This window comes from Mustela erminea, chromosome 10, assembly GCF_009829155.1.
Source record: "Mustela erminea isolate mMusErm1 chromosome 10, mMusErm1.Pri, whole genome shotgun sequence".
In the NCBI taxonomy this organism is placed as follows: domain Eukaryota; kingdom Metazoa; phylum Chordata; class Mammalia; order Carnivora; family Mustelidae; genus Mustela; species Mustela erminea.
In genome coordinates, this window is record NC_045623.1 from 39,407,779 (window position 1) to 39,435,035 (window position 27,257).

Sequence of the window (27,257 nt, forward strand, 5' to 3'; positions counted from 1 at the left end):
TTGCTTATTTATTTATTTATATTTAAATTTTAGTGTACCTACACTGTATTGGTTTCTGAAGTAGAATTCAGTGATTCATCACACCACCCAGTGCTCATGACAACAAGTGCCCTTTTTATTTATTTTTGCTATTGAGTTGAAGGAGTTTCTTATATATTTGGATATTAGCCCATTTTAGATACGTGGTTTGCAAATATTTTCTCTCATTCTGTAGGTTGTCTTTCCACTTTCTTAAAATTAATTTTAATTTTAATAAATTTTTAAATTTAAATTTTAAATTTAAATTAATTGTTCCATTCTATAAACATGAGATGTCTTTCCATTTATTTGTCTATTTTAACTTCTTTCATCAATGTTTTGTAGTTTGCAGTCTTTCACATCCTTACTTAAGTTTATTCCTAAGTATTTTATAGGCATTGATATTTTTTAAAGCTCCTCTGGTACAGTCTATGTTGAAATGCCTAATCATAAAGGCTGTAGTGCAATGTGTGGATCTTGTAGTGCAAGGTGTTTGGATCATGTCTGGTTTCCTTGGTTAATAATATCAACATTTATGATTTCTTTATAAAGATTTTATTCATTTATTTGACAGAGAGAGAGAGACAGCAAGAGAGGAAACACAAGCAGGGGAAGTGGGAGAGGGAGAAGCAGGCTTCCCACTGAGCATGGAGCCTGATGCAGGACTTGATCCCAGGACCCTGATGTTTAATGACTGAGCCACCCAGGAACCCCAACAATTATGATTTTAAATCACTAACTTTTTTGTGGCGCTTACTGTGTTTTAGGCAATGTGATCAACACTTTTCATATCATACAGAAAACACTGTGCTTTGTTTTTGTTACTATTCTGTCAAATAATAAAATACCATATGGCTAACATAAAAAGGGAGAGCACTTGCTTATTAGGGAGGAAATGGCTACTTTTATCATCAGGAGCTCAGTTACCCAGGTAATTATTTCAATGAGTTATGGAGTTAGCTTTCATTGAACTGCCTCAATAATATAGACTGAATACTTTAAAGTCATTTTAAATTACAGTATAAACTTTACATAATGACTTGCAGGGCAGGTATAATAGATTAATTTGTTACAGATAAATACCTCCAATATGTAACAATCCTAATTTTAGCAGAAGTATATTGATACTATGTAGTAGATGATATCTGATATATATTTTCTAGATTTCCCAAAGGAGTGAGTGTTAACCTATAAATGCTTCTTCCATGTTATCATTCACTTGACACCAAAATCCGTTAGGCTTAATGTCATGATGACAAGAACATTTTTCATGTTTGTTAACAAGGTCTCTATTTTCCATTTTATGAAGTAGGTATATTTAGGAATCTGCTGGTATGTTTCTTGTTATTGTTTTGATTTTGGTCTTAGAAAGTATACTTATTATATTTATTTTACAATGTAATTTTCTATAGTAACTGGTTTAAAAAGAACATCTAAATTACTGATTTATTTCAAATATATAATTTACTCGTCTTCTTTGCATTTAAATAAATTTCCTCATTCTTTTTTTTTTTTTAAAGATTTTCTTTATTTATTTGACAGAGATCAGAAGTAGGCAGAGAGGTATGCAGAGACTTTAACCCACTGAGCCACCCAGGCGCCCCTAAAATTTACTCATTCTTGTTTGCTTCTTGTTTTTCAATAAGCCTTTATAATGGTGACTAAGAAAGCATTTTTTTAAAAACTGTACTTGTAAACCACCTCCCCCAAAAAGGAAGCATTCTTTTTTCATGGGTGTATGTGTTTTTTATGTTTTGCACATCTTCAAATAACAACAAACCATGTCTTCTGTCCAGTAAATAGATTTATTTATTTATTTAAAAGATTTTATTTATTTATTTGACAGAGAGACATCACAAGTAGGCTGAGAGGCAGACAGAGAGAGAGGGGGAAGCAGGCTCCCTGCTGAGCAGAGAGCTTGATGCGGGGCTCCATCCTAGAACCCTGGGATCATGACCTGAGCTGAAGGCAAAGGCTTTAACCCATTGAGCCTCCCAGGGGCCCCAGTAAATAGATTTGTAAATTGCTAAATCAACTTTGCTTAGATGAAATATATGCTCATCTTATTGGCCTAATTTTTTCCTTTGTGCATTTTCTTTTGCCCTATTATTAAATTAATAATAAATTTTACTGTTTAATAATATTTAATTTATTATTTATATAATAAATTAAATTTGTGGGATGCCTATAGCCTTAAACTTAAATGAGTTAATAGATGTCAAGTTCTTAGAGTAGTGCCTGGTGCTTATTAAGCATTTAGTACATGTTATTCATGGTCCAGTGCCAGTGACTTACAAAAATGCTAACACAAAAGTGTACTATGGTAGATCCAAATATTTGCAAAGGAAATTAAAGAACTTAAGTTTTGTGACTAAGAATAAAAGTTGCTATTCCTGCTTGTCAGTGCACTTGAAAATGAAACGCTTGGTAAACCAATAGGCATTATATACTCAAAGTTAAAATTAGGTATTTAATGTTGAAGTGTCTGATTCTGGGAGGGGAAATTAATTTTTTGAGACTTTACAAATAATTTAGTTTAAAAAGCTTTGCTATTAAGAATATTAAGAAAATTGGGAGTGCCTGGGTGGCTCAGTGGGTTAAGCCTCTGCCTTAGGCTTGGGTCATGGTCTTGGGGTCCTGGGATCGAGCCTGCATTGGGCTCTGCTGAGCAGAGAGCCTGGTCCCCCCTCCCCCTCCTGCCTTGCTGCCTACTTGTGATTTCTATCTGTCAAATAAACAAATAAAATCTTAAAAAAAAAAGAGTATTAAGAAAATTGAAGAATTTTAAGCCTAAAGAAGTGCTTAATCCTTTACATTGTTAGCCTTTGTAGACACAAGATTAAATTCACTCAAAAGCAATAGAACAGTTTGGGGGTAAAATATTAATAGAGAGTGAAAGAACATTTTCTGAATGTAGGTCTTGAATGAAGGATTGTTTCTAAGGCATTAGAATATGGTAAAATCCAAACTAGGAATAATTGACTTGGATTGGATTCTAGAATTTGTGAGAAGTAGCTAAACCATTGAGTTGAGTTTTACAAAGACTGACATGTGTTGTCAATGTGATTATCTGCCTTGTCGTCTTTTTCTGCTGTCATCATTCTCAAAATCTCCTTTGACATTGTGGAACTGTAAGGATCTCTTGTGATTGAAAATTGAAATATAGAATGTGTCACACAGATAGGTTTTTAGGACAGCGTTGTTAGAGGCCATGTGATTTACTTAGGATTAATGACTAAGCATATTGCGAGGAGGTTAATGAAATCTTACTTTCTTTCCCATGTGACTGAAAAAGCTGGCTGGATTTTGCTGGGAAGGATAAACTTTCAATCCTTCCCTCCCATCTTCTTCCTTTCACTTTCCTTCCTTACTCTTTTTCTTTCTTCTTCCTTCCTTCTCCTTATAAAAAATTAACTGTATCCTTTGAAAAACTTTTTCATATAAATATAGTATTTTTTTTAAAGATTTTATTTATTTATTTGACAGACAGAGATCACAAGTAGGCAGAGAGGCAGGCAGAGAGAGAGGAGGAAGCAGGCTCCCTGCTGAGCAGAGAGCCCGATGCGAGGCTCAATCCCAGGACCCCGAGATCATGACCTGAGCTGAAGGCAGAGGCTTTAACCCACTGAGCCACCCAGGTGCCCCATAAATATAGTATTTTATACACTTTTCCCCCATTCCCTTTTACTATGAGTTTGAGATATGTTAAAATGATCCTGGAAAAGTATAAGCCAGGGCATTGTTGGTCATTACCATACAACTACGTATTGTTTAAGGTGCTGTGCTATGTCTTCCCATCACCTTTATTGATTTCTAAAATGAAAATAGTGCTTGTAGAGAATTTACCCTGGAGAGCAGTCATGGTAGGAGATATTTGGTGAATCTGAGTGTGGATTGCATTATAGGGATAAAATTGGGGCCTGGTGTGAGGAAGTAGAGGGATCAAGTTTTTAAAAAAGCAATGAACTTGGCGTTGGATCTGTGTTCTAGGTATAGCTGATACCTTGTATGGCATTGAGCAAGTTAACTTCTTAAATATGAACTTCTTCATTTGTTACATGAAAAAAATAAATAGTCCTATTAAACTGGTCTTATAGTACTGTGAAGGGCAAAGAGAGTAAGAGAATGAATGCCTGAGTAAAACTGTTCTTTGCACATAAATGGAAGGATATGAGTCTTACCACTTACAGCAGTGTAATTTCATCTATTCATATGCAAAATGAGGACGACAATAGTACTAGTCTCAAAGTGTTTTTTAAGTATTATATGAGATAATCTACATAAAGCATTTAACATAGTGCTTGGCACAGAGCAAGTATTCATTCATTCATTCATTTACTCAACAAATATTTACTGAGTGTTAGTCATGTCCCAGGTGCTCTTCTCGGTTCTCGGAATACACCTGTGAGCAAAATCAATCCAAGTCCCTGTTCTTTGCAAGTTTTTAGGCCAATGAGATAGAATTAATTAAAAATAAATATATAATTGTTACAGTAAGTGCTATGAAAGAAAGGTACGTGAGGCTGTGAGAGTAATGTCAGGAAAGGTGGGCTCTAACTAGGCAAAGGCCAGGGACAGATCGGGGTTGGATTCTGTCAGAAAGAATATCATTATAAAGTCTACGTAGTGGGTCTATGCAGTGGGTGGTTATGACACAGAGAGTGACAGAGAAAGTAGCTGAGAATCGGGCTGGAAAGATAAGCAGACTGGTAGACAATATCTGTTAGGGGTTCCATCAGGGAAGCAGAATCACTAAGAGTGATATGGAAAAGACATTTATGATAGGAATGAGAAGTTTATAGAGGGCTTGTATCTTCTATCTGGTGGTGGGTCAGCAGGGTTAGCAGTTAGAAGGGACAACTGAGATGAACTAGATCCCACTAGGATAAATTGGAGCCTGTAGGAATGAAACTAGAGCCTATGCCTGACTCTTACCCCCTCCAGTCTTGACGGTGGGGGTGACCTCCAGAAATAGCTGATGTTCTTTGCCAAGAGCTTCACATATGCCTGGTCCAGGGAAGCTGGATGTGTTAGGATTCAGAAACCTGAAGATCTGGCAAGGAGCTGGAGTAACTGCAAGCTCAGTGGCTTCCTATCTCAACAGGGGAGCAAACAGATCATTGTCAAAATGTACAAGCAAACAGCGCATGGTGCCTTATACTGACCTTCAGAGCACAATGTCTGTTGCTTTACTTGTGCCTTCAAAATTGCATGCAGATTTCTTTTTGGCTAAATAACCTGGAACTAATTTCTAGGAAATATTGTTAGCTTAGTTAAATTGACTAGTACCAAGGGCTTTTTTTTGAAAGGTCTTTCTTGGTCATGAGTGGACTTTTGAATTTTATCAGATGAGAATTGAAAAGCTATCAAAGGAGTTTAAGCCAGCTAGGGTAGTTGGGGGAAGGAGATGGGAGAGTAACACAACTGATTTGTGATTAGATTTGCATTTTTTTAAATTGAAGTGTAGTTGACACAGTCTTAGATTAGTTTCAGGTATACAATACAGTGATTTGACAACTTTATATATTATGCTGTTCTCACAAGTGTATGTCACTATACAATGCTATTACGTTACTATTGATTATATTCCTTATGCTATATCTTTCATCCCCATGACCTACTCAGTCCATAACTGGAAGCCTGTATCTCCCACTTCCTTTCACCCCTTTTTTGCTCACCTCCGTCCCCTCCCCTGTGGCAACCACTATTTGTTCACTGTATTTATGGGTCTGTTTCTACTTTGTTCATTTGTTTTGTTTTTTAGATACCACACATAAGTGAAATCATATGGTGTTTGTCTTTCTCTGTCTGACTTATTTCACTTTGCTCAGTACTTTCTAGCTCCATCCATACTGTTGCAAATGGCAAGATTTCATTCTTTTTTTATGGCTGAGTAATATTTGATTGTGCACTCATGCACACACACAAACACACACACACACATTTTTTGAATCTATATGTGGAAAGCGGATTGCAGGGGACTAAGTGTGGGTATCAGTACCTCTATTAGGAACCGAGTGTGGTACAAGTGAGAGATTGATGGCAGCTAGGAGTAGATGTGGAGGTTAAGGGAATGGTAACAAGTAGATGGATTCCAGAGATACTCAGAGGATAAAGAAAATAGGATAGAGATGGAATTACTAGGAGTTGAAAAGAGGAAGGTGCCAAGATCATGAGTTTGGTTTGGATATTTTGGGTTTGTGGTGGCACTGAGAGTATCCAGGTGTAAGTGTTCAGTAAGCAGTATGATATTAACATTAGTCATGGTTATAGTTGTAGATGTATAAGTAGTAGTTGTTAGTATTACAGTTGACTTGGTTTCTGGGAGCCTGACATCATTTCTTATTTTTTATTGGTACTCAGTGCACTGCTCATTTCCTAGCATAGAATAGGACTAATTAAAAAAAAATAATAATTTATTTATTTTAGAGAGGGTTAGGGGTGGAGAGGTAGAGGGAGAGAGAGTCTTAAGCAGACTCGGCACTGATCTTGGAACCCAGTATAGGGCTTCATCTGATGACCCTGAGATCATGACCTGAGCCGAAACCAAGAGTCAGATGCTTAACTGACTGGGCCACCTGGGTGCCCCAGGACTAATTTTTTTTATATCCCTCCTTTGCTCATCCAATGCATATTGGCATAATCACACATTTTCTACTCTTTTCTGAGGGGTAACCTTTTGACTTCTGTTAATTCTCTTTTCTTGACTCCTAGAGGACACTCATTGAGGGGTCCGTAAACTTTTCTGTGCGTGGTCAGATGGTTTCTATTATAACTATTCAATCCTGCCTTTTTAGGGCAAAAACAGTCTTAGACTGGGGGTGTCTGTGTTCCACTAAATCTTTATTTATAAAATAAGTAGTGGGCTGGATTTGGTGTGTACACTGTAGTTGGACCCTTGTGCGTAACCCATTAGGCATTTTGTTTCTCTTATATTTTTAATTATCTTTAATATACTGGCTCTGAAACATTTTTTACTATCATATTCCTCTTCACCAAAACAACAACAACAAAATAAAGAAAACCCAAATCTTTCCTTTAGATCTTCTTTCCATTAAACTTCATGCCATCTTCCCCCACCTCCCCCCGTTACTTTTTGAAGGTCATCTCTTCCTCCTATCTAGCAAACTAGTAGTAATCTTTTTCTGTGGCTGTCTGCAAAATAATCACAATTCCACTTTCCTAATGAAATGACTACTTCTTAGTCTTTTTCTTTTTGGATCTTTCCTCCTTTACTTGTATCTTTGTGGAAGTCTTGTTCTCCCTTGAATTCTGTGACCCTGGAGTCTCCTGCTATTTCTGATGGTTATATATTACTACCTTTTTAAAAAATGAAGCGCTCTCTCTCTCTCTCTCTCTGTCTCTCTCTCTCTCTCTCTCTCACACACACACACACACACACACACACACACAATGTAACATATAGAATAAACTGCATACATCTTAAGGGTACAGCTTGATGGATTTTTAAGTATGTATACATTTTTGTAAACATCACCTAGGTCAAGATATAGAACATTTCCAGAACCCCAAAATGTTCCTTTATGACTGTTCTCACTTAGTGATCCCTGATCCTGCCTAGCAGTGACCTTTATTTTGACTTCTATCACTTTAAATTAGTTTTTCCTGTCGTGTACTTCTAGTATAGTTAACAAACAGTGTTATATTAGTTTCAGGCATACAATACAGTGATTCAACAATTCTATAGATTACTCAGTGCTCATCACAGTAGGTGTACTCTTAATCCCCATGACCTATTTCACCCTTCCCCCCACCCACTTCCCCTCTGGTAACCATCAGTTTGTTTTCTGTAGCTATGGCTCTGTTTCTTGGCTTGTCTCTTTCTCTCTTTTTTCCTTTGCTCATTTTTTCTATTTCTTAAATTTCATATATAAGTGAACTCATCTGGTATTTTTCTTTCTCTGATTGAGTTATTTTACTTAGCATAATAACTCTCTAGCTCATGCATGTCACTGCAAATGGCAAGCTTTCATTCTATTTTTATGGCTGAATAATATTCCATTGCATATATATACCCCATCTTCTTTATCCATCCATCTGTTGATAGATACGTGGGCTATTTCCATAATTTGGCTATTGTAAACATTGCTGCAGTAAACAGAGGTGTATGTATCCCTTTGAATTAGTGTTTTTGTGTTTTTTGGGTAAATGTGGAGTAGCACAATAGAGGGTAGTCCTACTTTTAACTTTCTGAGGAACTGTTTTCCACGTTGGTATAGTGGTTTGCATTCCCACCAACAGGGCAGAAAGGTTCCTTTTTCTCCACATCTCACTGACACTTGTTTCTTGTGTTTTTTATTTTAGCCATTCCGATGAGTGCGAGGTGATATCTCATTGTAGTTTTGATTTGCGTTTCCCTGATGATAAGTGATATTGAACAACTTTTTGTGCGTCTTTTTTGGGTGTTTTCTTTGAAGAAATGTCTCTTCATGTCTCCTGCCCATTTTTAAATTGGATTATTTGTTTTTTGGTGTGTTGATTTGTTTAAATTCTTTATATGTTTTGGATACTTTTTGTTGGATATGTCATTTGCAGTGTCTTCTCCCATTAAGTAGGCTGCCTTTTAATTTTATTGATTATTTCCTTTGCTGTGCAGAAGCTTTTTATTTTTGATGTAGTCCCAGTAGTTTATTTTTGCTTATATTTCCCATGCCTTCGGAGGCATATTTAGAAAAATATTGCTACGGCTGATGTTAGAGAAATCACTGCCTATGCTCTCTCCTAGGATTTTTATGTTTTCAGGTCTCACATTTAGATCTTTAATCCATTTTGAATTTATTTATGTATATAGTGTAAGAAAGTGGTCCAGTTTTAGTTTTTTCCATTCTTGAACCACATCTAAATGAAATAATACAGAATATATGGACACATTCTTCTGTACCCAGCTTTCTTCATTCATTAGTATACTGTTAGGAGTTCATGTTGTAAATAGCTGTAGTTCATTCTTTTGTATTGTTGTATAGTTCCATCATATGAATATACTGTAGTTTATGTATTCATATTACATTTTGTTAATATTTGGGTTGTTTCAGGTTTGGACTATTATTACTAAAGCTGATATTAACAGTCTTGTCTAGGTCTTTTGGTAGACATATGCCCTTATTGGGATTGTTGACATTTTGAGATAGAAAATAACACTAACTGTGAAATGTGAGGGAAAAGCCTTGGCAATAGGATCTGGAATTCTAAGGAGAGTTAGGAACTAGAGGTTCAGCTGGTCTAAATTCCTTCTTTCCATCTCTTCTTTTGTCCTTCACTTACTATTTTTAGGATGTCTAGGACTATTGATGGGTTTTTACAGGGCAGAGGGACTAGAATGGGGAGTTCATTATTGGACATGGCAGAGGCCTCAAAACCTTAACAAGGGAGAACCAGGGATTGTGTTGCCAAGAGCTAGAAGATAAGAATGAGTGGGCTGTAAGATGGTAGGGCCTAGAAGATGCATTCAGGGATGGGATACTGAGCCGAGAGTCCAGCCAACTCCAGGCAATGCAGTAGAGCTGACAGACAATTAAGGTTCTAGCAGTGGGCCACTGAGGGGTATCCTGTGGATGTGAGCCACATATGACCATTCTCCATCAACTCCATCAAAGTTGCACACACACGCAAACCCAATCCAAGTAAATACAGAAACCTGCTATGCAAATACAACAAACAATATAAATTATAGTATATTTGCTATGCAATATCAGATCTTCTTCACCACTCCCCTAAACCAGATTGTCATTCTTAAATCCCCCATATGGAAACTGGATACCAGACCTTGCTAAGAACCAGTGCTAATATTTTAACTTGTTTTTACATGATAGGCCATGGTGGATGGTCTGTTGGTTGAATTTAAAGGCCATGTGTGGAACGGATCCATCAGGTAAAAGATGATTGAAGTCTTGGGGATGAATAATGTAATTTAGGGATAGTTGTTTGAGTTTACGCCCTCAGTGCCTTGCCCATATCCCTGGCACCTTACCACCTCGTTATGCTCTTCCTACTTACAGTTGCCTGCCAATGTCCGCATTTCTTTCCCTAGGGCTTAACAGGACTTCTCTGGGGGCCATGAGGCTAGGAACCCCTTCCCTGTACAGGCCTCCTTCCCCCAGCTCTCATTCTCACTCCCCCAGGAGGGCTGTAAATGCCATGAAATGAATATGCACTGTACCCCGACTGTGGCCCTCAACCAGTGATTGACTCCTCTTTGGGTTAACTCTGAAGCAGGTATATTTTACACTGGTCTCGGAGTGCTGTAGGGAATTAAACTCCAGCTTCCCGGAGTGTAGCTGGCTTTGTAACTTACACTATATTGGCTGCCTTCTCTTCTCTGTCTCACTTCCCTGCTCCCCTTTCAGTGTTTCTTGCACATCTCCAAATAAACTATTTGTACTTGAATCCTAATTTTAGAATCTGTTTCTGGGGAACTCAAACCAAGGTCTTTTGTATAATACCCACAAATAAAGGCAGGTAAGGGAAGAACTGCAGACTATTTATTTATTTATTTTTGATTAACAATTACTTTAACTTCCGACTGCTGCCTGGAGTTTCTATGTAGGCATGCTGTTGATAATCTCAAACCTGACATGGCCAAACTGAACTCAGTACTTAAAAAACAGTTACTCCCACTCTTATTAGGAAAAAAAAAAGATTTCTAGGATTTTACTTTCCATTTGTCTCTAAAAGGATTTTTTTTTGAAAACATTTTATTTATTTATTTGACAGAGAGAGAGAGAGAGATCACAAGTAGGCAGAGAGAGGTAGGCAGAGAGAGGGGGGGAAGCAGGCTCCCTGCTGAGCAGAGAGCCCGATGTGGGGCTCGATCCCAAGACCCTGAGATCATGACCTGAGCTGAAGGCTTCAACCCACTGAACCACCCAGGCACCCCTCTAAAAGGAAAATTTTTAAAATGAATTTAGTATGTACTGTATGTTCCTAATTTTTCTGATTTGGGGTGTGAATAGCACTTCAAAACAAATATAAATGATACCGTAACTTCACTGCTAGCTATTTTTACTTGATGATCTGATCTTGGCTTGAATTCCTGGAATCAAGTAATGATTTACTCTAGAAGTGTTAACCTCTAGAAGGTTGTTTAGTAAATATTCCATGTGCCAAAATAAATGCAAAATGTAATTCATACTTGTCTACTACTTAGGAATCAGTCTCTTTTGGAATTAGCCCATTTTATAGATCTATTTTAAGAGATTTTTATTAATACTGTATAGAAAAATTTATCCTGACAAATGGATTTGTAATCAAGTATTTCCATATCTTTGCTTTAAAATATTCTGAACTTTCACAAAACAAATGGAATGTGACATGTAAAGCAAATAGATGATGAATATAATATCCCAGCTGAGGTATATTTATTTAGGTTTAGTGAATTAAAATGGACTTTCTACAATTTTATCACTCATTCATTAATGAGAAAATAAATGATATTATACAATTTATTGTGAATCATTTATATTCTTTCTCAAATAATTATATGCCTCCCACATGAGTAAAAATTCTTCATAGCCAGTTTAAAAGATTTTAATTTATTTATTTGACAGAGAGAGATCACAAGTAGGCAGAGAGGGAGGCAGAGTGAGAGAGGGATGGGGAAGCGGGCTCCCCACTGAGCGGAGATCCCAATGCGGGTCTCGATCCTAGGACCTCAAAGGCACAGGCTTTAAGCCACTGAGCCACCCAGGCACCCCTTCATAGCCTGTTTAAATGATCATACAATAACCCATTGTTTGGCTGTATCATAATTTACTAAATTTCTTTATTGGATACATTTAAGTTGTTTTCAGTTACAGCTGTAAATAATGTCTTGATGTACATCCCTGTTCACTAATATGCCTCAACATTTTGGGTGATTTCATTAGGATGGATTTTCCTAGAAATGGAATTATGAAGTCAGGAGCTTAAATGCATACATAATTTAGATTTTTGCTCTATTTTTAATTGCTTCCTAGAATATGTTCTTTAGTGAGTGAAAAAAATTATAAGCTACCTTAAAATGAGTGAATTAATAACATGCTGGTTTGAGTTTGGTTTCAGTTATTGGGATTTTAATTTATTATGTTTAGTTTTCTAATGTTAATAGTACTAAAGTCATGGATTATTCTTAAAGTGATAACTTATGTACACAAAGCAATATGTTTAATTTTTGTTGTATGAGATATTACTTATAAATAACATTTCAAATTTATTGATGTAACATTGATTGGAGTCAGTATTATCTAGAGAGTAAACTGGGAAATTTAACCATTATCTGTCATAACCAGCTTGTTCTAGTGTATTTGCATCCTCTCTGGAAACCTAAATATTTTATTTACCAGATTACTTTATTACTTCATGGTCATTTTACTAACCGTATACCTGAGTAAAGTAATGTAACCAAGAAAGCACTAACATTGAATATCATCAAATGGATGTTCTTGACAAATTTCTAAGAATATACATGTTTGCTTTCAGATAATAATTGTAAACAATAAAAAGGAATAGAATTTTTTGCAACAATTGTTTAAAATTATTTAATTCAAGACATTTATGGAGTGCCTATGATGCTCAGAAGGTATTTGTGAATTCAAGGGAAAATTGCTCTTGTGTATAAATTTTTCTCAACATAGACTTTATATTGAAATAAACATCTGTTAATCTTTAACTCATTCTTGTCAGTAAGAAGAATAAATTATATAAAAATAAATTATAAAATTGAAGCATCAGCAGGGAGAACTTCTTTAATGTTTATTATTAACTTTACATCTTTAATGTTTATTATGAATATTCCTCACTGCAACTTACCGCCTCTTTGGGTGAAGGAAAATTCCATTTCCCAGCCTTATAGATTGAGATTAGGAAGTCAGTGTTCTCATTTTTCTTTGACAGCAAAAGATGGGACTTCTGTTGGGGGGATAACCTTTCTCAGCCTAGGCTGAGAAAAATAACTGTGTTCCCTAGCCTCAGTGTTAGAAGAGGCCAAAAGAAGTGGTAATTTTCCAGTCCAGTATCCTACTGACTTTTATTAGTGTTTGTAATAAAACCTGTTCTGCTTGGAGCTCAGCTCCTTTATAGTCTCATCTACCTAGAACCCAGTTGAGAGTTAAAAAGTAGATATAACTGTTGCCTGCAAAGCAGAAGTGGAGTGATGTCTTCATTGAAAACATGAATTTAGGTATAATCTGTTTGCCTTTGAATCTCATACTAAAATTCTTATCCCTGTAGTGGGTGGGTGAGGAGTAGAGGTGATGAGTAAGGAGAGCAGAGAAACTGGCAGGCAACTTCCTTGGGGATTAGGTGTGATAGAGGGGTAGGTACCCAGGATTGTGCTATTTTTCTGGTGCAATCATGTTGGCCAGGGTCACAACCACATGCAACCATGATAGTGGCTTTCTCTGATTTTTGCCATAGAGCTTGCTTTCCTTTTTGACAGAGCCTGTAGGCATGGTGCATTCCCACTCTTTGCTCCAAATCAGGTAAGTTCCCTGAAGCAGCAAAACTGCTGCCTTTCATGCTTTGCCCAGCCCAGGTAGAACAGCTGTGCAGATGGAAGTGGAGGGGGCTTTGGTATGGGGACGGCTCCAAGCTCAAATGCCACTTCCTCTGTTCTTACCCCAAGTTCAGTAGTTCTTGTTGAATAAAGCTTTCTTGTAAGCCTTTGGGCTTTTTCTAGGCTCCTGAAAAGAGCTGGGACAATTTTGTGCCATTTTATCATTGTTTTTGGAGAGAGGAATTGCTGAACTCCTCACTCTACTGTTTTGGAAGTTCTGCATTCTGGGTCCAATTTTTATTTTTATTTTTATTTATTTTTTAAATTTCTTTTCAGTGTTCCAGAATTCATTGTTTATGCACCACACCCAGTGCTCCATGCAATACAAGCCCTCTATAATACCCACCACCAGGTTAACCCAACCTCCCACCCCCCGGCACTCCAAAACCCTCAGGTTGTTTTTCAGAGTCCACAGTCTCTCATGGTTTGTCTCCCTCTCCAGTTTCCCCCAACTCTCTTCTCCTCTCCATCTCCCCAGGTCCTCCGTGTTATTCCTTATGCTCCACAAATAAGCGAAACCATATGATAATTGACTCTCTCTGCTTGACTTACTTCACTCAGCATAATCTCTTCCAGTCCTGTCCATGTTGCTACAAAAGTTGGGTATTCATCCTTTCTGATGGAGGCATAATACTCCATAGTGTATATGGACCACATCTTCCTTATCCATTCATCCATCGAAGGGCATCTTGGTTCTTTCCACAGTTTGGCGATGGTGGCCTTTGCTGCTATGAACATTGGAGTACAGATTTCCCTTCTTTTCACTACATCTGTATCTGTATCTGGGTCCAATTTTAATTGGAATGTTGGAAGTTATATTTTGAATGAGACCTGAGTAGAAAAACATTCTAGATCATGAATGCTCTAAATTATATTTTTTTGTGGTCAAAGATTATAGAATTTTAGAGCTAGAGGAGGTCTTAATTCCATTTTCTCTTTTTTTCAGATTAATAATTGGAAACATGAGTGCCTTGTGCAGTTATGACACAGATTGTTGGTGTCAGAACTGGGTTTGGAAATGGATCATTCACAAGGCAGTCATTGCTTCCTCTTTCTCCGTGAGGGACAGGTACTGACATCCTTTCTCTGCAGGCTCAACTCTTTGCCCCTGAGCTAATCCTGCCCAAATCAAAGAGTACAGGAAGATCCTCAGCCCTGCTGTTGAGTGAGGTCTTGTATGAGTTGTGCTGCCTTGAACTACAAGCTCAGGGTTGGGGCCCAGCAATCATATTTAAGCTCTCCAGGAGATTCTGGTACACATTTAATTTTGAGAACTGCTAGCATAGAGTAAAAGCCTACAGTGTCTTTGAAGTTGTCATTAGTTCTACACACTAGAAATTCCGATAGTCAATAGACTATTTTTCATCACAGTTAAGATTATGTTCATTGTAAGACACATTGTTCTTTTATTTACTTGGGGAAAAAACGCCTCTGCAATTTCAATTATGGAATAGCTCTTTCTTAGTATAATTATATCATGTTGGAAGAGCCTTTTGAAAGGTAAATTTTAAAAATGTCATTACTTTATGCATACAAAAAAGGAAAATGTAAGTAAAATAAATTGATCAAAGCATTCCTTAAACTTCTTCCAATTCAAAGACAGATACTTCAATGTCTCCTTCCTTCATTGTGCGTGTTCTTCCAGACATCATCATCCTCTGTGTCATGGAAAGTTGGTGTTGCAACATTTCATAAAAGAGTGTTCCATTATTATTATACATCTGAGTTTTTCTCTCAGCGCCTGGCATGGATTCGGCTAATTTTGATGTATAGGCACAGGCCTATGATAGCCGCTCAGGACTGCCACCTGGCTGTCCGTGATGATAAGGTTCATCACAATTTCAGATGTTTTTAAATTTTTAAGAAACCAAACAGTATAGCTGAGAATCAAAGAATACGGTGGTAATTATGGAGTAGTCTTTTAACTACTCATTTCCTCACTTGTATTTTAGAGATAAATCTCATAAATCATTCTTTAGACAGTTGTATGATTCATTCTTTTTATAATAATGTACCATCTATTGTTTAGGCCTTGGTTATATTTAGGCTGGTATATAATTTTCTCCAGAAACTTCTTGCCTTAAAGAGTATTTCAAAATAGATTTTTAGTCTCATGAAATGTAGCTGACCCCATAGAAAAATGAATATATCAGGCTTCCCTAGAGAAATAGAACCAGTAATACACACATGCACACACACGTAAAGAGAGGTAGGAACAGATGGAAATGGGGTGAGAGACAGAGAGAGAAGAAATGAGTATGAATTGGGTTATTTGATTATGGAGGTTGACAGGTCCAAAATGTGCAGCGTAGGTTGTCAAGCTGGGACCCAGGGAAGAGCTGATGTTGCAGCTCAAGTCCAAAGGTAGTCAAAGGCTGGGGCGCCTGGGTGGCTCAGTGGGTTAAGCTTCTGCCTTCAGCTTAGGTCATAGTCTCAGGGTCCTGGGATTGAGGCCCACATAGGGCTCTCTGCTTAGCAGGGAGCCTGCTTCCCCCTCTCGCTCTGCCTGCCTCTCTGCCTACTTGTGATCTCTTTCTGTGTGTCAAATAAATAAATAAAATCTTAAAAAAAAAAAAAAAAAAAAGGATAGTCAAAGGCTGAATTTCCTCTTTTCTTGGGGGACCTCCGTGTGCTTTCTCTTAAGGCCTTCAGGTAATTGAATGAGGCCCACCCACATTTTGAAGATGTGTAGAGCTGTGGAGAATGCTGCATATATGCCCTGCCCAGAAGGTTATATTATAGCCGTTTAAAGAAGATATTCAAATGAATGCTTATTAAAGACAATAGCAGAAAGCAATAATGTAGATAGAGACAGTATTTAAAATTGCATATCAAGTATATAATGTTATTGCTTTTTTTTTCTTTTTCATATCATTTATGAAAGCGAACCTGTTTTTTTTTTTCAATAGATTGATTGGGAAAATAAAAATGAAGCTTTTAAAAATAATCTGGTAGTATAAAATCTAGTAATGTAACAGTCACCAAAGCCAGTTCAAGATAGAAGTAGACGAAAATTCTGCAATACGTTGATTAAAGTTGTTCTAAATAATGCACCTTTTTTTTTTTTTTCTAGTCAGGCTTGTATACATGGATAATTTTGAATACTAGGCAAGATTTAAAAATAGCTAACCCAATCTAATGAGGCATAACTGAAAATCAGCTTTGTTGATTTAGTATAATATTTAACTTATGACACTGAGACACATGTTATAGATGTTATATATGTTTACATATGTAATTTATAGATATTTTGGGTCAACTTTCATTCTTGAGTATATTTATATTGATATAGTTGTATATCATATATGTTTTGGATGAATTCTTTTCTTTTGGGTAGTTTGGGATTTACTAATTAACTTTGCTAGAAGAAAATGTAGATAGTGAAAGCCGGGCACAATTTTTTTTTTCCCTCACAAGAGCACCTTATGAAATGATTAGCATTAAAAAATGTTTATTGCCTTAATTAGAAATGTAATGAAATAATGAAGGGATAAGTACACTTTTAAACAGATATTTGATAGTGTTTACTTATTCCATCTATAAAGGAAATGGAGAGGCCAAGAAAGAAAGAACAATTAGAAAATAAATTCATACTATTTGAGAGTATAGCATCTGTAGATATATATTACTGCTCTCTGGTTAACTTCAGGTACTGCTTCTGTTCTGTGTTCCATTATTGTTCATTAGAATAAAGGACAAAAATAGTTCTTTCCTTTGCATTTCCATAAAAGGACTAGTTTCACATTAACGATTACAGCTCCAGATAGATGGTGTTTTTAAATGCCTGGAATGACTTTCGGGAAATATTCGTATTTTAAAATAAGCTAAACTTACTGAAACGTAGTTAAGTTTAATTAGTTTTCTTAATAGTGGGCCTGTTAGATAAAGGCTATTAGTATTTTATTTCTCTACAAAGATTGGCCTTATAAATTTATTTTGCACCTAGAAACAAAATAATTGTATTATTCTTTCCTCCCTTAAGATCTAACTGTTTTACACATCTTAGTTTGGCTGATGGAGACAGGCAGAGCATTATATGAACTCAGCCTGTGCATTTTCTTTTTTCTGTATGGGTTTTCTGAACCTTGACTGCATGACTCTCAGACCATGGCATAATTTTACTGGGATTTAATTTCATTTATAGGGATTTGAAAGCTGTGACAAATTTACCTGATTCTAGAAGTAATACCATTGAAAATTTCTTATCTTAAACTCAAAACCTCCTAACAAATAGTATTCCTCTGATACGGCAGCTCTGCTGTTTAGCTCCTATATTTCAGACTCTGCGTTTGAGATTGAGGAATATGTAAATTGAAAGACATTTTTAAAGCTGCTGCCTGGGAGCCAGTTGTCTCATGGAGGAAACGTAAATGAAGCCTCCTTTTATTTCATTTGAGTTGTGGCATTTTGTGCAAGGACATTTGAGGTAATTCTCTTTATTGAAAAAACAGAATTAAAAATGGAACCTAAATTCATTATTATTTGTATTGGTTAGTAACTTGGTTGAAGCAAAAAAGAAATTTTTTAGTTTCTGTTGCTGGAAAGTTTGGGAACGCGTTATCTATCTTTCTCTCTGCCTTCTTTATATGGCTCCATCCTTAGGTTCTGTGTAGGCACGAGATGGGGACCAGCAATGCAGGTAGGTACCATCTCAGATTCAAATCTGGCTCAAAAGAGAAGCTATATACTTTAAGAATCTGGAAATGAGTTCTGGGCTTGACTCTTGCTGGTCTCAGTTGGATCCTGTGTTTGTCTCTGAACCAGTTCCATGGCCAGGAAGATGGGATTCCACAGTTATTTTAGATCTAAGTCATTTGTCCAGCTTTGGAGCCAGGATTGGCATCAACTCCATCTAAAGCACATAGATTGAAGGGGAATAGTACTTTACCAGTGGATATCCAGATTACTGTTCACAGGAGATAGCTGAGTGTGGGCTGTGGCAAAAGTGATATGTCCAAAGGCACTGTGCTCAAGACTGCACATTTAGGCTGATATTTCTTTTTCAGAAACCAAAACAATAATTTGTATTGACATAGCGTGTCCATTACAAGGTGCATTTAGATGGGGAGAACAGAAACTTAAAATAATAATGGCTTAACAAGATGGCGGTTTACTTTCTCTGGATGTAGGCAGTCCAAGACTGATGTAGCATTTCCAAGATGAAACCAAGTTTCTTTGAATTGCTGCAGTTCCTGCAGTTGCATTTATGTTCCAGGGTGGAAGCGGGGGGAAGCAAGTAAATGAGTGTCTACCAACTGTCGACCTTCCTACTCAACAACTTAGACTTTTCTCTCATTAACTAGGAATTGGTCACATGACCATATACACTTGTAAGGAAGTCTGGGAAATGTGGTTATTGATACTGGCACAAATGCCACCCTTAACAACCCAGTAAGTATTTTGTTAGTATGGAAGAACTAGTGGATGGCTATTAGGCAGGTAGCTAGTGGTTTTTCAACATGTGTTATTAACTGATATGGATGACATAGGAGGCTTATTTAACCGCCCAATGAATTTTATATATATAAGATTTAAAACTATTTTAGAAGTAGATAGAAATATAGATAATAAAACTAATCATACCCTAAAACTGGTAACAAGGTGTGCAGTGAATTGGTGTCAAATAAGAGAGTCAAAGTAAGAGTTAACAATGGTTCTGACTGGGGCACCTGGGTGACTCAGTCAGTTAAACTTTTGCCTTCAGCTCAGGTCATGATGTGAGGGTCCTGGGATTGAGCCTAGGGTTGGGCTCCCTGCTCAGCTGGGAGTCTGCTTCTCTCCCTTTCTTTCTCTGTTCCCCCCCACCCCCCACCCTGCTCATTCATTCTTTCTCTCTCTCACACACAAATAAGTAAAAAAAACCTTACACAACAAGAGATGATTCTAATTTATCTGCCTATTGAATGTTTGGCTGTAGTGATGTCCTCTGCCAAGATAAGGAACATAAGAGGAAGTGCCAGGTTTTCAGGGGAAGTTAAAGAGTTAAGTTTTGGACATTTAAAACTATAAATGTTGGTATCAGATGACATTCGGGTGATGTCATTTGTTCACCAGCTAAGCAGCTGCACATTTTGATATCTATTGTGCATTTTCTGGCACAGAACAGAGAACTGAATATTTTAGAAATTTTCTGCTTCTCTTAGTCCCTCTCTTTTACCTTGTGATCTAGGTTCCTGAAAGTTAGCGAGAGCTGCATCTCCAGGACCACAGTTCCAACTCCATAGCTTAGAACAAGAGAAGTCTTGGTGTAGTCAAGCACAGGTTGGGGTTTTGAGGATGTGAGGCTCAACTGTATTAGACCGGTATTGTTCTCTGCAGGACAAGGGATGAGAGGAGGCAAATGGATTCACAGAAGTGAGTGAGATATGCAAAACTTAACTGATAACATTACGTGTTATTCCTAAGGAGCAAGTGAGACTTTTTTTTTAGGCTATTGAGAATTAGATAGAACTGCAGGATTATATTCTAAAGGAAATAAACCCGTAATGGCTTTTGACTCTACTTAAGCATTTTATGAAATCACCTTGTCTTTTGTCCCTTTATTAACTGAATTATGGATGTTAATCTTTTTGAAATTTATTTAGTTCAACATTTACTGAATAAGCCCTTTTCATAATTCTAAGTACTGAAAATAAAACAGCAATTAATAAGGGAAGAGTGACTTCAAGGTATGCTGTACTATCAATACCTATTTATTAGTTTTTTTTTTTCATGTCATACTAGGCTAAATTTCCAAGATAAGACATTCCACAAAGCTTAGTGGATGGTTTTTTGTGGATGCTGCAATTTAACCAAAAACATTAAACAAATAAGAAGCAGGCGAAATTTGGAAAACAAGCAGTATGTTAGAGGAAGCTACTGTTGATCAAAGTCAATTTTAATTGTAACTAGAATGAATAAATAGTTCTTCTGTTTATTCTTATATAATGTCACACTTGGCCTCTTTCAGGTTTTTGGAAGTGGTTGATCAAATGTTTTTTTCAGGTCTAAAACACTACAGATCTAGCCTTTGGGAATATACCCACTCTGAGAAAGGGATACAAAAGTTTCTATGTTCAGGGAGTAAGTAGCTTCTCTGAAAACCTTTTTAATTTGTACACACAATGAGTGGTGCCAATGTATTATTGTTAGGACTGTTGTTTGGGTGATGTCATTTGTTCACCAGTCAGGCAGCTGGGCATTTTGAAAATCTATTGTAATTTCTTGGCAGAGAGCACAGAAATGGGAGCCATTGGCTTTGGAATGGACCTTTCTGTGTTTAATTAAAACTATTTTATATATAAAAGTAGAGGTTTTCCTTATCTACAGTCAGTCACTAATTCTGTTGTGTTATTTTCTATTTTTTTTTTTTCTGTCTGTCCTTTCCTGCAAATATAAAACTGATACCATCTTACCCCTCAAAGTGACTCTTCTTTCTGCAGGCATTCTCTTGATGAATGATACCATCTTCTACCCAGTTCCTCTAAACCAGAAATCTGCAAGTCTTCTGAGATTACTTTTCATTTATTGATCACCAACTTCTGTTCAGGTTCTATAGTAACAGTATTCTTTGGCCCTGTGTCTTTTGCTTCTATCTGTGCGCAGGCTCGTACCATCTCTCTTCTGGACTTTTGTAACCCCCTCTTAGGACCCTGTCTCCATTCTTGCCCCTCCCCCATCCAGTGCTCATGATTACTGTCAGCGTAATCTATTAAAAAGAAAATTGGATTGTGTTACTCCTCTTTAAGTCTGTCAGTGACTCCGCATTACTGGTGAGTCAGGATCAGACCTAAGTTTCCAACAGTGTGACTTAGAACACAGTTTTTCCAAGGAAACATGATGGTTCGAACAAAAGAATCTTGGCTATTTTATTTTTACCTAGTATTTCAGAAAGCTAAACCATGATGAGGGTACATTCATTCTTTACGTTAGGGATGACATCTTTGGTGCTCTTTCTCTGTAGGACAGGACTGGCTATCCCATCCTCTCCTTTCCACTCAAGAGGTGTCAGAGTTGATGTTTATCATCTGCATGTCATTCTTTACACTTTTATTTCATATGTATTAATTCCTAACTGATCTCTCTCTCTCTCTCTCTCTCAGAGTATACCATTTGTTATTATTTTATCTAATTTTTTTAACTTTCTATTAATAATATACTAATGTTTGTATTCCTCAGCTTTTTTCATGTGCCTTACTTGTGTGATTCATCATGTAGTTCTGGTTCATTTATTTTTACTTGTGTAGTACTTTCATTGTATGTGTGCACCAACAATATACACAATGTTGTTGTCCATCTGCAGCCTCCCCCAACTTTTCATTTCTAAAAAGGTCAAGTTACTCTGCTCTTGGCTCAGTGGTTTGGAGGAGAGGGTATATTATTAATCTTTGTGGTTGCTGTTAATCCTCCTCATATGTTTAATGATTTTTGGTAGATTATCTTTAAAACAAATGTCTTGGTTGGTCAGCATTGGCAGCTAGTTTGGGCTCAAATAAGGAGTGTAAACTGTTTTTCTAGATTAACAAAACCTCACCTCACTTAGCAGGGCTTACTCCAGTAGTAAATGAGGTCCTTTGTAGCAAGTATCTTCCTTTCTCACTGCTCAGAGTCCTGCTTGGAAAATATTTTCTCCTGCATTTCTAGCTTGGCCAGGGGATTTCTAAGTCATCCATGTGGTTCTACTTTAGAAGACCAATGAGGAGGGAATGGACTCCAGCAGACTCCAGCAGTAGTGTCCTCCATTTTCTTGGAGTTTGCCTTTAGCCTACATCAGAATCACCTGCAGGGCTTGTCAGTTTTTGGGTCCTGCCCCCAGAATTTCATTAAAAAATTCTGGAGTTGAGCCCAAGAATGTGCATGTCTAATAAGTTACCAGGTGGTGCTGACACTGCTTGCTGTTCCTGAACCATATTTTGAAAACCACGGCTCTAGGTCAACATTTCCTAATCTTTTATTTTGTTTTATTTATTTATTTATTTTTTACTCATGGGGCCTTTTAACATTAATATGTAATTTTACATCACTTATTTGAATTTTAAAATCCTTTTTATAATTTTGTAATTGTCACATGTTATACAGAAAGACTTGAAGTTAAAAATATTATGTCAGCCCAGTATTAAACATTGTGTTCATCTAGAGCCTTGCTCCTCTAAGTGTGAGCTATGGACCAGCATACCTGGGGACTTGTTAGTAAAGTAGACTTACAGGTGCCACCCTAGAACTAATGAATCAGAATCTGAGCTTCAACAGTATTCTTAGATGATTGGCATGCACATTAACTTTGAGAAGCTCCTGGTCTAGAGCTCACATTAAATCCAATCCTGATAATATGAAATAAGAAACATTTTGGATATTAATGTTTGAACATTGGCACATGTTTCACTTGCTTTCATTTTCTTATACTTAAGAAAAAGCACTATCTCTTTGAAAATAAAAATAGCATATCAAATTTGGTTTGGGGACTAAGTGCTGAAATTTAATGATGTGTTGCAGCGCAACAATAGACAAAATTGTGTTCATGACCTGATGTCTGGAAGCATTACCTTCTTTATGCACAAAAAAATAACTGCCTCATTTTGATAATTTTCATGAAGTAGTAGATTTCTGACTGCAATTTGCAATAACTTCTTTCCAGTAATACACCATATGTGTGGAGAGTGTTTTTTCCCCAAAGCTTAATTTGATACAATTTTTGCTATATCTATTATTTTTCAATTATTTTGAAGTAATAGTAGGAACATCTTTCATCAGATAATTACAGTTTAGAAATGCAGAGAGGATTATTTCGAGGCAGATTTGCAGAATTATTATTTTAAAATTTTCTTATACGTTGTGTTTCAAAGTCATTGTTCATTTTGCATTTCTTCTTTAGACAGCTATCTATGTGGATAATAATAACAGGGCATATTTTAGGGTTGTGAAGATCAGAGTTTTATTTATTTATTCATTTATTTAATTTTTGAAGATTTTATTTGTTTATTTATTTGACACAGAGAGAGAGAGAGAGCAAAAGGGGGATACAAGCAGAGGGAAGTGGGAGAGGAGGAAGCAGGTTTCCTATTACATCAGGGAGCAGGGAGCCCAGTGTGGGGCTTGATTCACGATCCTGGGGTCATGACCTGAGCTGAAGGCAGACACTTAACCCACTGAGCCACGCAGGTGCCCCAGAAGATCAGTTTTACATGTAAAAACCTAGACAAGTGCCTGGGCACATAGCGTGTTTTACATTAAGTGACTGCATCAATCCCATCCTTCTCCTTTTCTTCCTTGTGTTCTTCCTTTTCCTCATCAGTGTTATTACAGTTCATAGCGGCCAAGGGTAGAGATGTTTAATTATCCATTGTATAAAGTCAAGGGGCAGACTTGGCTCAGTACAAGTCTCAGCTCCCCCCCACCCTTTCTTCCGTCAGAGGAGAATGCTATAAAGTGGAGCTATGGAGAACTAGAAAATAGAGTCCAGGCGTAGGTGGCAAATTTAAAATAGGGAGTAATTAATTGGCTGGAGTCTGTGATGGTTAATGGTTGTTAGTGTTACTTACTATCTTTCATTCCTTATGGGAGGGGCAAAGAGAGAGGGAAGGAGAGAATCTTAAGCAGGTTCTTTGCCCTGCGTGGAGCCCAACACAGGGCTCAGTCCCATGACCCTGAGATCATGACCTGAGCCTAAAATCAAGCATCAGTGTTTCAACCAACTGAGCCACCCAAGCGCCTCCTGGCTTTTATTCTGATTGACCATATGGTATGACTGTACTCCCGAACTCTGGTTGGTAGAGGTCATGTGACTTATTTAGGTCATTGACTTGTGAGTAGAAATTTTGTGTGTTATTAGTTGCCTATATGAGATCCTCCAAAACTCTTTCCCTCTGGTGCAGTGGCTGGTTTTAAGATGATTGCTGCTGTAACAGCTTGGGTTCCTGTGTGACTGTGAAATGCTGAGCACCCCTGTTGGTCTCTGTTGGATATGTAGTGTGATTAAGAAATAGACTGTAGTTATTTTTAGCTCCTGAGATTTGGGGGATGCTTTTGCCATGAAGTGTAGCCTGTCCTAATACAGATTCTTCTTGATGGGTTTTGAGAACTGAAAAGCCATACAATAGGGCAGTAAGTATGGAAGGGGGATGGAAGTAATTTAGATGCCAAAAACTATGATGCTGGGAGACAAGAACCAAAGAGAGTCAGCAGTGTGTGAAAATCTAATGACAGTAATGGGGACACAAAGTACACGGCAAAGTTGGGGTCTCCCTGCCCCTCCTATCTCCCTGTCCGTCAGAAGAGTGATACGCTGTCAAGAGTACATACAACTAGTTATATATACTGTGAAACATGTTTATTCTCCTTGTCAGTGTGAAAATAGTAATTTAAAAATCAGTATAGAAAATGATACTTAGGAACACCAGTTCCCAAGGAATTTAGGATTTAGGAAAAAGAACCATATTGGGGGTGTTCAATACTCAGAGTGTTCAATACTCAGAAATGATGTTTCCCCATTCCCTCCCCATCACACATGTTCACATCCTCACATGCTTTCATGCACATATGTACACATATATATCTGGTTTTTTTCCATTTTATTTTATTTCTTTTTAGTGTTCCAGGATAAATCTTTTTTTTTTTTTTTTTTAATCAACTCCACTTGAGACAAGTCATTACCCTCCTTGAAATATCACCTTCCCAATGAGGACTATCTGGATTCAGCATTTAAAACTGTTCCTTCATAAAAAAAAAAAAAAAAAAAAAATTAATTTTAATACTATTTTGTTAAATGAACATGCAGAATAAAATGCCAAAATCTCAAAAAAAAAAAAAAACTGTTCCTTCCAACTCTTCTCCTTCCTTTTCCCCTACACTCCTGATCTTCTGACCAGTTGTGCTGACTCTCCCTATAGTACTTAGCATTTTCTATAGTTTACTTAATATGTTTACTGTTATTGTTTCTCTCTCCCACACTAGAATGCAAGCACCACGAAGAAAGAAAATTGTTATCTGTTAGTGTTCACTGAGAACAGATACTGCTACATGAGAGTATTTGTTGAATTGTAGTACCTTCATGAAGGAAAAAAACAGGAAGATAGTCTGAATATCGATAGCTGCCTGGTGTTCAAAGAAGAGAGATTAATAATTCTGATGCAACTTTGTGATCTCAACTACATTTTAAACCACAGCCTGATTCTCTTGCTCTCATTCCCTAGCTTTTAAAATAGCTCCAGGCAAGCAGAATTAAGCTTCTTTGTAAAATCTTCAATATATCATATTTAAAGACTGAATTTTGGAGTTAACATACAAAGTGGAAAATGTCATGGAATTTAGAGACAAGCCTCTTCATTGTCACCTGTTAGGTGTGACTTTGGGCAAGTTACTTAGCCATGAAGTCTAAGTTTTTCCTATATGTAAAATTAGAATAAAACATACTGGGGCATTTACTGGGTGAGGTAAGTACACACAAAGTTGTGTGACAATGCTTAATACACAGTAGGTACTGGTTTATATCTATTTCTTTCTTCTTCCCTCCCCTCACCATAAAAACAACTTTTATTAAATTTTTTTAATGTTATTTTATGTATTTTCAACTTAACCTAATTTTGGTTTCCACTGATCTTCAATGAAGATTGTTTTAGTAATCCATGGTAAGCTAAAATTTCACCAGTATGTATGAAGAACCCATTTTATATAGCATTCACTAGGGTGTGTATTTCTGGGGATTTTTGGGAAGATCTGAGTTTCTCTTGTGTAATTTACACAAAAGATGTTTTGTGTTCATGTTGTTGTTTCAAAAATACCACCAATGCTATCTTCATTGGTTGACATTTTATTTTATTTTTATTTTTTAAATTTAATTTTATTTTTTCAGTGTTTTAAGATTCATTGTTTATGTACCACACTGAGTGCTGAATGTAATAGGTGCCCTCCTAAATACCCACCACTGGGAAAATCAATTTATTCCTTTTGCACTGTGAGATTGAATGTAGTACCTTGTGCTTAGTGGGGAGTCTGCTTCTCTCCCTCTCCCTCTGCTCCACCTACCCCAGCTCATGTGCACACAGGCTCTCTCAAATAAATAAATTCTTAAGAAAAATAAATGAAATACAAAGTTTGATGGGCTTTGTTATAAACATGTTAATGTTGTAACACAATTTATCACATATATTTTACTTCTTAAATAGGTAATACATGCACAGAATACTAAAAGTTGTACATGAAAGTAAGTCTCTGTTAACTCTGCCCCCAGCCACAGCAGACCACCACTACTCAATGCATATATTCCACATTTTCTTCTGTTATTTTACCCAAATCTAAACTTTTAGATACTTTGCCTTTTCACTTAAAGATGTGAAAGTAATCTTTGTAAATGATATGTATTTGCTTCTCAGAACTCCATGACCAACTCTCTTTACTCCCAAGCAGTAACATGAATACCTGCTTATTTAGCATTATGTCAGGCAATATTCTAAGCTCTAGTGGACAAGATAGAAGAAAACCACTTGTCTTTGAGAGTTTACCTTCCTAATTCATGGTTGGTGATATGATGGCCTCTGTGATAGGATGGAAGAGGGAGAAATGAATTTCTTCAAACATAATCAGAGGAAGCTTTAAGAGAAAAGTGGAAATTTATCTGGATTTTAAGTGGTTGTAATTCAATGTGAAGAACTGGGAAGAAAGAGCACTCCAACACAAATGCATTGGAGTTACAGTTTTTTTGTTTTAAAAGTGTCAT

The 27,257-nt window shown here is 36.8% G+C and overlaps 1 protein-coding gene across 11 annotated transcripts in view; it reads left to right on the forward strand.

Annotated features, from left to right (window-relative positions):
* Positions 1–27,257, forward strand: part of TTLL7 (tubulin tyrosine ligase like 7) — a 147,567-nt gene that overhangs the window by 19,817 nt on the left and 100,493 nt on the right. Inside the window, exon 1 of one of the 11 annotated variants that reach the window (XM_032361725.1) lies at positions 14,513–14,636. The exons of the other annotated variants lie outside the window; for them this stretch is intronic. The gene's annotated coding sequence lies outside the window, so the exon portion shown is untranslated. Of the gene's footprint in view, positions 1–14,512; positions 14,637–27,257 lie in introns of those variants that run through there. 11 annotated transcript variants of the gene reach the window in all.